At 40.1% G+C, this 12,504-nt stretch overlaps 1 pseudogene; it reads right to left on the bottom strand.

Annotated features, from left to right (window-relative positions):
• Window positions 1-1,873: 1,873 nt before the first annotated feature.
• The window catches only part of LOC110300217, a 120,256-nt pseudogene continuing 109,625 nt past the window's right edge, over window positions 1,874-12,504 (bottom strand).

Genomic DNA, 12,504 nt, shown 5'->3' with positions numbered 1-12,504 from the left:
TTCCTTCCTTCCTTCCTTCCTTCCTTCCTTCCTTCCTTTCTTTCTTTCTTTCTTTCTTTCTTTCTTTCTTTCTTTCTTGTTTTTTGTTTTTCTTATTTTGATTTTTTTCAGTGAATATTTTCTTTATTTACACTACAAATGTTATCCCCTTTCCTGGTTCCCCTCCAAAAAACACCCCCCCCCATCCCCTCACCTCTCTCCGTGATCACCAACCCATTGCAAGCAAGCTTTCCAAGGAGAGAAGCAGCTGGCAGTCCTACCTAGCTATGACCCCTATAAACCACAAAATGACTAGCATGGCCTGATAACCCTAAGGGTGCTTATAACACTCAACAAGACAGAAATCATACCTGGTCCTGGAAACCTAGCCAACTACCCAGGGCTAGAGAAGTTGGAGAAGATTCTACACCTTTCACTTCACTAAACCAGCATGATCCCTTGCTTCGGCAGTATTACTTTTTTACTGTTCAGGATGGGTTTTGGCTATCTTGCGTCTTGCATTCCCATATTAATTTTAAGTTAGTTTTTTTTTCAATTTATGTGAAGAATTTTCTTTTCTTTTCTTCTCTTTCTTTTTAAATGGGAATTGAGTTCTATCTGTAGATTGCTCTGTTACGATGACCATTTTCACAGTAACAATGATATCCATCTAGGAGTCAAACCATGAACCTAGCTCTATCTTCTAGGGTCTTCTTCACTCTCCCCCCTCAGGGTTTTTATTGTACAAGTCTTCCACTCCCTTGGCTACGTTTCTTCCAGTGCTATCACATGTCTCAGAGTTTTCAAGTTTTATTATTAGGTAGAAATGCATGTGATTTTTCTTAACACTTTAATGAATTTTTGAACCATGTGCTTTGATTTATTATATCTAAAATAGATGTACTTACTATTGTTCTTTGATTCAAGGTCATGAAGACAGAAGTTTTTTCATTATTAGATTACTTTTAGCAAAGAATATAATTATCTGAAGGCAGATCCCTGTGATCCTATAAACAAATAAATTTTTTTTGGAAACCTAGTTCTATGAGTTATTACTAAACAATAAATTTTACATATCTTTTAAATTATAAAAATCAGTGATGCTTAATCAAATTTATTCTAAATTATCAAAGATTTAAGATAAATTAATTTAGCAGATATTCATATATCTAAAATTAATTCAGAGTAGTTAGTGATGAACATTATGTTTTGTAATGGTCAACCAGTCTGACAAAAAGGTCTGTGGTTTTCCAGACTATAAAGACATTATTATATATCAACTTACTATAAGCTACAGACATTTTGGAAGTGGGAACCTCGATTGAGGAAATGCCTCCAGCAGATTGGCTTGAAGGAAGATCTATCATGTATTTTCTTGATTGATGATTGGTGTAAGAGGGTCCAACCCATTGTGGGCAGAGCCAACCTTGGGCTGAAGGTCCTGAGTTCTATAAGAAGACATACTGAGAAAGCCAGTAAGCAGCACTCCTCTATGGCGTCTGTGTCAGCTCTTGCCTCCGGGTTCCTGCCTGGTTTGAGTTTCTTCCCTGTATTCTCTCAGTGATAAACTGTGATATGGAACTATAATCTGAAATAAACCTTTTCCTCCAAAGTTGCCTTTGCTTATGACGTTTCATCACAGCCATAACAGCTCTAACTAAAACCAATGTTTTTTTTAGTCCATTCGTATGCTTTTAACAAAATAGAGTAATTTGAGTTGATTATAAACAATAGATTGTTTTTTTTTCTTAAGGTGTATAGACCAAGTAAGGTCAAAGTAGTTGCAGATTCAGGACCTACTATAGACTTTATTTTCTCACAAGTGAAGCCTTCTTGGTATATTTTCACATAGTAGAAGAGTCAGCTTTTCTTCTTAATAAAAATAGAGCCTTCTTTAAGGGCCGTCATCAAACTTCGAAATCCCCACAGCCATCCCCACCACCATCCCCACAGCCATCCCCACCATCATCCCCACCACTAGTCCCACTGCTGCTCTCACATCATCTCTATCATCTTCAAGTAAGCTTTAAGGGGACACAAACATTGAGACCATAGCAGACATTAAGCAGTGACTTTGTGAACACAAAGATAATTCTGGCACCAAGTTTGCTGTCAAGGTCTTTACATTGGAGAACAGAGAAAATAAAAGCAAAAGTGGTGAGACAAAAATAAAAATGTAATAAATGCAAAGGGAGAATAACAACTGGCTGGCACAAAAGGAAAAAGAGAAATTCTTTCTTTCTGGAACCTCAAAACTATATATTATATTCAGATCTTGAAGACTGAATAGGGTTTTACATAAAGCGAAGCAGGCAAAGGATGACTGGGCAGATGTTCTAGTCAGAGCACGGGAAGGATGGATGGACAGATGCTCTTGTCAGAGCATGGGAGGATGGATGGACAGATGCTCTTGTCAGAAGCAAGAGATTATTAAGGAATAAGACAGCATGTATTCTGGGGGATAAACAGGGCTCCACTGTGCACATTTTGTGGAGCGATTGTGTCAGGAAGGTTTGATGGATGTGATTATGGAAGACATTTAAAGCAACTAAATAGACCGAATAGATGTAGGGTGAATGAATATTCCTCATCTGCAATGCCCAGGGTGTAGAGTGTTTCAAGCTTTTGAGCCTTCCCATTTTTTTATGTTAGATGACTTCTAACTGGATACACTAATTTCACTTCTTATGGTCTTTCTTTCTTCTTTCTTTCTTCTTTCCTTCTTTCTTTCTTTCTTTCTTTCTTTCTTTCTTTCTTTCTTTCTTTCTTTCTTCCTTTTTCTCTTTCTTTTCTTTCTTTCCCTTTTCATTTGCAGAGCATGAAAAGAATAATGGCTGGTGTGAACATTCTCATTTGAAATTAGGAACTTAATAATAAGGTTTTAAAGAAGGAAGAATAATGGCTAGTAACAGAGTGTTATTTTTTTAATAGAGCAAAATTTCAGCAGATATCTCTGAATTAAGGGATGTACTAAAAATTGACTGGACAATAAGTAGCAGTGGGGGCGAGGGACTTGGGGTACCACTAGAAATTCCTAGATGCCAGGGATACAAGAGGCTCCCAGGACCCAATGGGGATGACATTGCTGAAATACTCAACAACAGGGAGATAGGACCTGAAGAGATGACCTCCAATCAATAGACATGCCCCCCCCCCCAGTGGAAGGATGGACCACCCACGCATCTCAAAAATTTTAAACTAGAATTGTCCTTGTCTAAAGAAAATGCAGGGACAGAAATGGAGCAGAGGCTGAGGAAAAGGCCATCCAGAGACTGCTTCACCGTGCAATCCCTTCTATCTGCAGATAACAAACCTTGACACTATTGTTGCTGCCAAAACATGCTTGTAAACTGGAGACTGGTATGGCTGTCCTCTGAGAGGCTCTGTCAGCACCTGACTAAGACAGATGCAGATACTCACAGGCAACCATTGGCCTGAGCTTGGGGACCCTAATAGAAGAGGTAGGGCAGGGGCTGAAGGAGCTAAAGGAGATTGCCACCCCATAGGAAGAACAGCAGTAGCAATTACTGGACTCCTCAGGGCTCCAAGGGACTAAACCACCAACCATAGTATACATTGGCCAGTCCATAGCTCCAGCTACATATGTAGTAGAGGATTACCTTATCTGGCATCAGTGGGAGGAGAGACACTGGTCCTGTGGAGGTTGATGCCCCAGAGAAGGAGGATGCTAGAAGGGTGAGGTAGGAGTGGGTGGGGGGAGATAGGGGAGCACCCTCTTAGAGGCAAAAGGGAGGAGGATAGGGTAGGAATTTTATGGAGGGAATTTTATCACACTGGGAAGGGTGATAACATTTGAAATGTAAACAAATAAATGATTAGTTAAAAAAATTGACTGGACAAACAGAATGCATTAGATTTTTCAAACTCAAGAAAAAAGCCATTGAATCCATTTTTAAAAAATTCCAATTACTTTATTTACATTCCAAATGTTGCCCCTACCATCCCCCTCCCAGAGTTCCTTACTTCCTCCCCCTCCTGAGAGTGCTGCCTGCCCCCTCAGCATCCTTCTTCCCTGTAGAATCAAGTCTTTACAGGATTAGGTGCATCATCTCCCACTGAAGCCAGACAAGGCAGTCTTCTGTTACATATGTGTGGGGTGGCACCAACCAGTCCATATATGCTGTCTGGTTGGTGACTCAGGCTCTGGGAGTTCTGAGGGGTCCAGGTTAGTTGATACTGTTTGTCTTCCCATGGGGTTGCCATCCCCATCAGCTCCTTCAATCCTTCTCCTGACTCTTCCGTAGGTGTTCCCGATTTCAGTCCAGTGGTTTGCTGTAGTATCTGTATCTGTCTCAGTCAGCTGCTGGTAAAGCCTCTCAGATGGCAACTATGCTAGGCTCTTGTCTACAAGCACAATATAGTATCAGTGTCTTAGTCAGGGTTTCTATTCCTGCACAAACATCATGACCAAGAAGCAAGTTGGGGAGGAAAGGGTTTATGCAACTTATACTTCCACACTGCTTCTCATCACTAAAGGAAGTTAGGACTGGGATTCAAGCAGGTCAGGAANCAGGAGCTGATGCAGAGGCCATGAAGGGATGTTACTTACTGACTTACTTCCTCTGGCTTGCTCCACCTGCTCTCTTATAGAACCCAAGACTACCAGCCCAGAGATGGTTCCACCCACAAGGGGCCCTTCCCCCTTGATCACTAATTGAGAAAATGCCTTACAGTTGGATCTCATGGAGGCATTTCCTCAACTGAAGCTCCTTTATTTGTGATAACTCCAGCTTGTGTCAAGTTGACACAAAACCAGCCAGTACAATCAGTAATAGTGTCAGGGTTTGGTGCCCACCCATGGTATACATCCCAAGTTGGGCAGTCACTGAATGGTCTCTACCCCACTTTTGTTCCTTCATTTCTTTTAGACAAGAACAATTCTGAGTTAAAAATCTTGAAGGTGGGTTGGTGACCCTATCCCTCTATTGGGGACCCTGACTGTCAGGTCTGGACCACTAGGTGGTCTCTTCAGGTTCCATCTTTGCCTTTGGTCACCCCATTGAATCCTGGGAGCCTTTCACATCCCAGGCCTCTGAGACTATCTAGAGGTTCTCTCACCATCTACCCCCAGTAGCTGTATATTTTCATTCATTCTCCTAGCCCTCTTGGCTTCTCTCTTGTCTCCTTCCCCTATACCTGACCCTTCCCCCCTCTTCTCCTCCCTCTCCCCTCTCCCACTCAGGTCCCTCCCTCCCTGTGCCTGAGTTACATATTTGTTCTTTAGTCTATCATCCTAGGTTAAAAAAAGAAAAAAGAAAGAAAAGAAGACAACGTTTAAAATAGCATCCAAACTAACTAAAGGACACACAGAGAATATCCAAATTAACAAAATCTGAAATAAAAGGAGAGAGGGGAACAGCAGACACTGAGAATATCCAAAGAATCATTAGATCATACTTCAAAAACCCATACTCCACAAAACTGGAAAGTCTACAAGAAATGATCAGTTTTCTTGATAGATACCCCTCTACCTATAAAATCAAGGTCAGATAAACAACTTAAATAGATACTTCTCACATTTATAAGAAAACGCCAAGGATTGAAATTTCAATGGAACACAGTTTATCCAAGAGAAGATAATCCTGTACGTGGTATGAGAAACATTAAACTGTTGAAGTGCTTCATAGAATTAAATGTTAATGTTACTACCAGTATTATTGGAAGATAGCATAAGAGGAAATGCATTGATTTTTTTTCCTGAGGAAATAGTCTTTAAATACAATATTCAAACTGTAACTCATTAGAGAAAAAGATAGTCCATTATTACTTTCAAGAGTATTTCAAAAAAGCAAATAAAGTTGAAAGGACAAAACAAAACATCTACCTGATAAAGAAATTGCATTTAGAACACAACAGATATCTCAGAACTAATACAAAGATAAAAGCCTGAAAAAATAGGAAAGATAATGTATTTTATTAAAAAATCATATGAGTACTTAAAATTCACATAAAAAACTACTCAAATCATTAGTGGGACATCAACTCACCCACTAAACCTTCAGCCCCCAAATGTGTCCTACCTACAAGATGCACAGGCATAAAGATGGAACAGAGACTGAGGGAACAGCCAACCAACGATTGACCCAACTTGGGACCCATTCCAAGGGAAAGAGCCAACCACTGACACTATTAATGATACTCTGCTATGCTTGCAGATAGGAGGAACCCTGCATAACTGTCTCCTGAGAGGCTTCATCCAGCAACTGATGGAAACAGATGAAGAAACCTGCAGCCAAACACTAGGGAGATGAGCTCCCCCTAATGTTTGGCTGTCAAGGAGTCTTGTGGAAGAATCAGGGAAAGGATTGAGGGAGACATAGGGGTCGAGGACACCACAAGAAGACCTACAGAACCAACCAACCTGGGCCTAGTAGGCCTACTGAACCTCCAACCAAAGAGCAATTGGAGTTGGGGCTGTCTCTGAGTCTGATGCCTGCCATTGGATCCCCCTTTCCTACCTGGACTGCTTGGTTAGGCCTCAGTGGGAGAGGATGTGCCTCGTCCTGCTGGATCTAGAAGGGATGATACAAAAAGTTCTTCTCTTCTCTGAGGAGAAGGGGGGGGGGACTAGTGGGGGGTAACTTGTAAAGGCAGGACTGGGAGGAAAGAAAGACAGGGGGCTTCAATTGGGATGTAATGTGAATAAAAATAAACTATGCCAAGCAACAGCAACAACGAAAGATAAATGACTTTAACAGGGAGCATAGATTTATTTCAACCATTGGTTTCTACGGTTTAGGTTCAGAGTCTCTTGGCTCATTTGACTTTGGGTATGTGCAAGGCGGGACACTGCTGGGGCAAGCAAACTGCTCCAGTGATCTCCATCTGCTCACAATGCCCTCAAATACTATCCTACTCCCATTCACTTGTAATGCCCAGTTTTATTGTCAGCTTGGCATAGCCCGGGGACCACCTGACAGTCTTTGTAAGGGGTTGCCTCCATCAGGTTGGCCTGTGTGTATGCCTGTGAGGATATTTTCTTAATTGGGTTAATTGCAGAGGGAAGACTTGGTCTGAATGTGAGCTGCACCATCTCATGACCAGTCCTTGAACACCAACGTGAAGAGAGCAAGCTGAGCATGTAGACATGAATATATTCACTTCTTTCTGCCCTTAACTGTGGGTGTACACAGCTGACTGCCTCATGTTTCCACTCTCTTGACTTTTCCTGTGCTGTGGGATTGTAAACGGAAACAAATCCTTTCTTCCTTAAGTTGTTTTTGTTAGGGTGTTTTACCACAGAAACAGAAAGGAAGCTAGGACACAATTAAGTCGTGAGTCCTTTTAATAAATGGGTTAGTCCTCTGATCAAGTCAGATTTGTCCTGCTTCAATCAAACTCCACAGGTCCCATCTCTGAATACTGCTCCATTGGGGATCAATCTTTGACATCTGAGTCTTTAAAATACCTATCAATCTATCTATCTATCTATCTATCTATCTATCTATCTATCTATCTATCTATCTCTATACAGTAGATATATAAATATATATGATTTACTATTTTTAACTTTTTATTTTTTAGATATAATTACAACCTTTCTTTCCTCCCTCTGAACCCTTATATACAATACTCCCTGCTGTCCTTCAAATTCATAGTCTCTTGTTATTGTTACTGCATACACACACACATACATACATATATGCAATCCTAAATATAATCTTTGAGGTTTGTATAATGTTACTTGTATGTAGGGAGAGTCAACCATAAAAAAAAGCACACACTACTAGTTACTCCCCGTTACACACTCCTGGGTGTGTAAAACTTAAGTTCTTATCCACTTTCAGAGATGTAAAATGGTAAACTCATTTTGGAGAACTCACTTGGCATTTTCTTTTTTTTATATTTAAAAACATTTAAAATGATTTTAGCTATGAGTACTCTATTTACACATTTTCTACTCCTCCCACCCTTCTCTCAAACTCCTCCCCATCTTACTCTCAAAGACATGTTTGTCTTGGTACTACCTAGAATAAACGCATAAGAGAGCCTCTGTGACTGGGTGCCAGATCAGATGATGGATGGATCACATAGTCTTTAATCACTACATATATGCATGAAAAGATTTGTGGAAACTTATTTTATGATGTCACTACCCCACTCATAGGAAAGATGGAGACATGGAGACACAGGCTCACCAAAGGGCTTGCATGTAGATGTTCATAGAGATTCCCTTTGTGATGCCAAAAACCGGAAAAAACTACAACTTTTAATAACTTGGGGAAGTACATTAAAGGATGACCAGGTAGGAAACTGGACAGAATTGTCTCGTCCCCTTTTTATGTAGTAAGTGAGGTAGAAGTCTGAGATATGTTGAGCCAAATGATCTCCAACTTTCTTTAATATACTTCATCTAGTAGGCGGTTGTATTTAAGTATGGTTGTCTCACAGTGTGCATATGAAGCACTTCAGATGATAGCACTACCCTATCCCAGGTAATGCCAGTACAACACTGAGTGGCTTTAATACCAGGAATAAGGGGAATGGAGCAGGTGGCTTCAATGAAAGTTTCCGTGTAAAGTCAAAATGGAAGTGAAGACAGAGACCTTTTTATAGAGCTCAAAGCTTCTAATGGATACCCCAGCCCTTGCCCGACCATTACCTTCAGTATTTCTTGAAAATTATCAAATAAGAACATGTAAAGTAGAAGAGAATATCCATTTCCTCTTAATATGCATTTACTGTATATTGTTATGGCTTTCTGTTTTCATCCAGCAGTTAAGAAAATGGACTTGTGGCTCTGATTTCCTGTCTGACAGTTAAGCTTTCCCATCTCGGCAACAGAGGCCCCATTCTTACCTCTAAGACAGGGTACAACATAGGGCTACTTAAAGGGCCAGACACGATCATTTATAGCAAATCCCTATCAGTGTCTAGAACATGGTGAATCCTCTAGTATTATTTTTGTTTAATTTCTGTGCAGGGGACCTGGATCCTAATAAAAACTATTTTACAGCGTACTTCTAAGTCTCAAATCTGTCATTCCCTAGAATTTTTAATAAACTCACAATAAAATCTGTATAATTTGCAAGCTGTTTTATGGGAGTTTAAGAACTGTATAATTGCCCATTGGAAATGATGGAGTTTAGAAACACAACCACTTTTAGTCTCCGGATCGCTTCAGAGAAGTTACCATTCCACAAGGCTGTTGATGGAAAATACCCCGTCACTAATTTATTTCAGCTGAGTTAACTTGCTATGGCAATTCATATGGAGCTGAGGATTTATGCTACCTACGAGTTTTTAATCATCTAGCTGAGCATTCTCCATATCTCTAAAAGTTTGCCTCCTCTCTTCTGTATTTATTTTAAAATGTACTTTTGGTTACTCTATCTTTCCCTGTCTCCATGCTAGATCAGACAATTGTTTTAGGTTTTAATGGGCTTCATTGGTAAATAACAAGTAATTGTTAGCATTTTTATTTTGTAGCTATCGTTTAACATATCTCTGTTAACATTTTATTGTGTAAATCCCACATTAGACCGAAAGACGTAAATTCTCAAATAGTCCACTAGGGAGCGGTCTTGCTTTTTCGTTAAATGAGGATTCATTTAATAACAAAAACCATCCTGGTCAAAGCTGAACATTTCAGTCCTGGTTAAAGTCATGGCTATGTGTTGGTTCATTTGTTGTTGACAATGTAGAACTCACCCAAGGAGGGGAGAGGATCCGCTCATCTGTGAACCTTGCTTCATCTCATTTGTGTTTTGATTTATCTGTACTGTGTTCCCCCAAGAGTCTCTCGCACGAAAGGTTTGTCACAGGCATGCCACAGAATTCTGAAAACTCTGTTCTGTGTCTTTACTAAGGTGACTCACTGAAGGATCTCTCTGCGTCATACAACCATACTGCTTGGTAGCCTTTGTCTCTTAATAACACACATGTAGGATGAATGCTTTAATATTTTCCAGAGTATTTCCAAACTTATTTACCTATTTTTATTAATTAACTAGCTTCCTTACTTAGTTTACATCTCAACTGCAGTTTTTTTCTCTCTCTTCTCCCCCTAGTCCTTCCCTCCAACACCACCCCTTACCTCCAATTTGCAGTAAGTAGAAGAAGTTAGACATAAAAGATCACAGATTGTATGAGTCCACATAAAAGACAAGCCTGGGGAAGGTAAATTATGGAGACAGGTAAATTATGGAGACAGAAAGTTGGATTGATAATAGGGAAGGCCTGCATGGCCTTTATTTTATGGAGGGTAGGACATGTTTTATAACCGCCTTTTTGGTGGTGGTTGGATAATTGTGCATTTACTAGCATTTTATGCTTAAAACCTACCATATGTCTGGAGTTCCTAAATAACAGAAGAGTATGTCTGAATTTATTTAGGACAGATCTGAAGTTTTGCCTCATGTTTTAGAATAATTTTAAAATTTGTCAGAAGGAGTGGAGTCAAATTCATTAATCATTCGAGCTTCTCGGGCTTGCCATCTTTTGTCTTCAAGAATGAGAAAAAGAGCGGGAAGAGCAGTTAGCCTTTCATGTCTTCCATGCTGAAAAATGATCAGCCGAATGCTCGGTCACAGCATCAGGACTCAAGTGACAATGCTTGTCTGTGACATCTGCAACAGTCCTCTAGCTCATGACACTTTCCTCTCTCATTGGCCTGGACGGTGCCATGGTCCCCCACTCAGGAAACAGGCTCACTCTATTGTTTGTATATCAGGAACAAGGGAATGAATTAAATGCAAACCAGACTATTTTTTTCCCTAGTAAACAGATGATAGTTGCTGCGCTTCTGGTATGGCTTGGTAAAGACAAAAAACAAAACAAAACAAAACAAAAACATCAAACATAAACTCCAGGGAAAACCTATGAAACAGAAAACTTTTATAACTATTGTCATTAATTTATGCTGAAGAAAGAGGTTTCTTCTTAAATCTAACTTCTGGATTATATTGACAGTTATATTTAAAGGTTTTGGAGATGTTTGTATCATCAGAATTCCACCTAGATTTAAAAGAAAGAATAGTGTGTTCCTAGCATCGGCACAATGTCATGGTCTATAGGGACAAAGCACTCAACATACATGGTTATGTATAGAGAAGGAGTACTAAGGGCAAGACAGCACACAGGAAGGACTGGCTACCAGTTCTTGGGTTTGTGAGAAACTGTGCCATGGATGTAGCATTTAACTTGAGATATTAAGGTTTTGTAGAATTTTAGAAGCAAAGAAGTAGTGAAAGAGCTTTCAGGCAAAATATAATCAAGCATACAAACCCATTTTGTACCAAAAAGGGAACATGCAAATTTGGAGAAATTAGAAGTGTTATGTGCAAGGACCAAGGGAACAAAAGATATGGCATGAAAGTTAAGCAGAAAGATCCTACATAAGAAGGCAATGGGTATGTTTTAAGCACAGATGTGATGCTGAGAGAAAGGTACATCAGGAAGACATCTCTGTACATGTAACATGTACATGTAAATGGAACATGTAAGATGCCTCATGCACTATCAAATTATGCATAGTCAATGAACTAGCCCAAGAAAGCTCATGTGAAATGGTACTGAATTAATGGAAAGAGTGGTTAGCTGTGGGTCACTTTAACAATAATCTATTGCTTGTTCTGTTCTGCACTGCTCAAAAATCTTATAGGAGCCACCTATCCACTTCTATAAACTAAGAATCCATCTTCAATTAGAAATTTCACAGTCGAAACTGAAAGACCCCCGAAGGGAGACCCTCACTCAAGTCTCGGGACAGCCGCGAACCCAAGAAGACACTGAGACCGAACTCAGAATATAGGAAGGAAGATTTAATAAAGGCACAGCGAGAAAGCACATAAACCAGAGCTCTGGGGTCGAAACTCATACACCAAGCATGGTGTAGAGGAGAATCGATCCCGACCCAAATTTTTCTCAGGCTTATATAGGAAAAAGCCAAGGGGGAAGCAGGGTAGGAAAAGTACAAGTTTGCGTAACTAAGGGGTTTTTGCCAAGGGTTTTTCCAAGGGGCTTTCCAAGGGGCTTTCCGTAACCAAGGGGTCGTGTCCTATATTTGGCAATGTACCCGATCTATTGGAACATTCTGAGGTTGTTCTTTTATCTCAAAAATGTTCTTGGGGTTGTTCCAGGAAGCCTTTATCTAAAAAATGTTCTTGGAACAGTCCTCAATTGGGAGGGGGTTGGACTCTGGGGTGAAGAGTTCAGGAATGTACTCTGGGGTAAAGAGTTCAGGAGTGTTCCGGGAACAATCTCCAGATGGGAGGGGTAGGACTCTGAGTTGAAGAGTTCAGGTGGCCAGTATTTTTCCTCTTTCAAAACAAATGTTTTGTTTCCCTGAGCTCCTCTACTATGTTTTTCTGTAAATATTAAAGGTGACTTTCATTTATAGTATTTGGCAAAATGATAAATTACATAATTTTATGTATGGTAATCTGAAGAGGACCAAGAATGATGGGGTCTGTGATGGTTTGTATATCCTTGGACCAGGGAGTGGCACCATCTGAAGGTGTGGCCTTGTTGGAATAGGTGTGACCTGGTTGGAATGGGTGTGTC

This window comes from Mus caroli, chromosome 8 (assembly GCF_900094665.2).
Source record: "Mus caroli chromosome 8, CAROLI_EIJ_v1.1, whole genome shotgun sequence".
In the NCBI taxonomy this organism is placed as follows: Eukaryota; Metazoa; Chordata; class Mammalia; order Rodentia; family Muridae; genus Mus; species Mus caroli.
The sequence above is the reverse complement of the archived record's forward strand: the minus strand, read 5'-3'. Positions and strand labels throughout refer to the sequence as shown.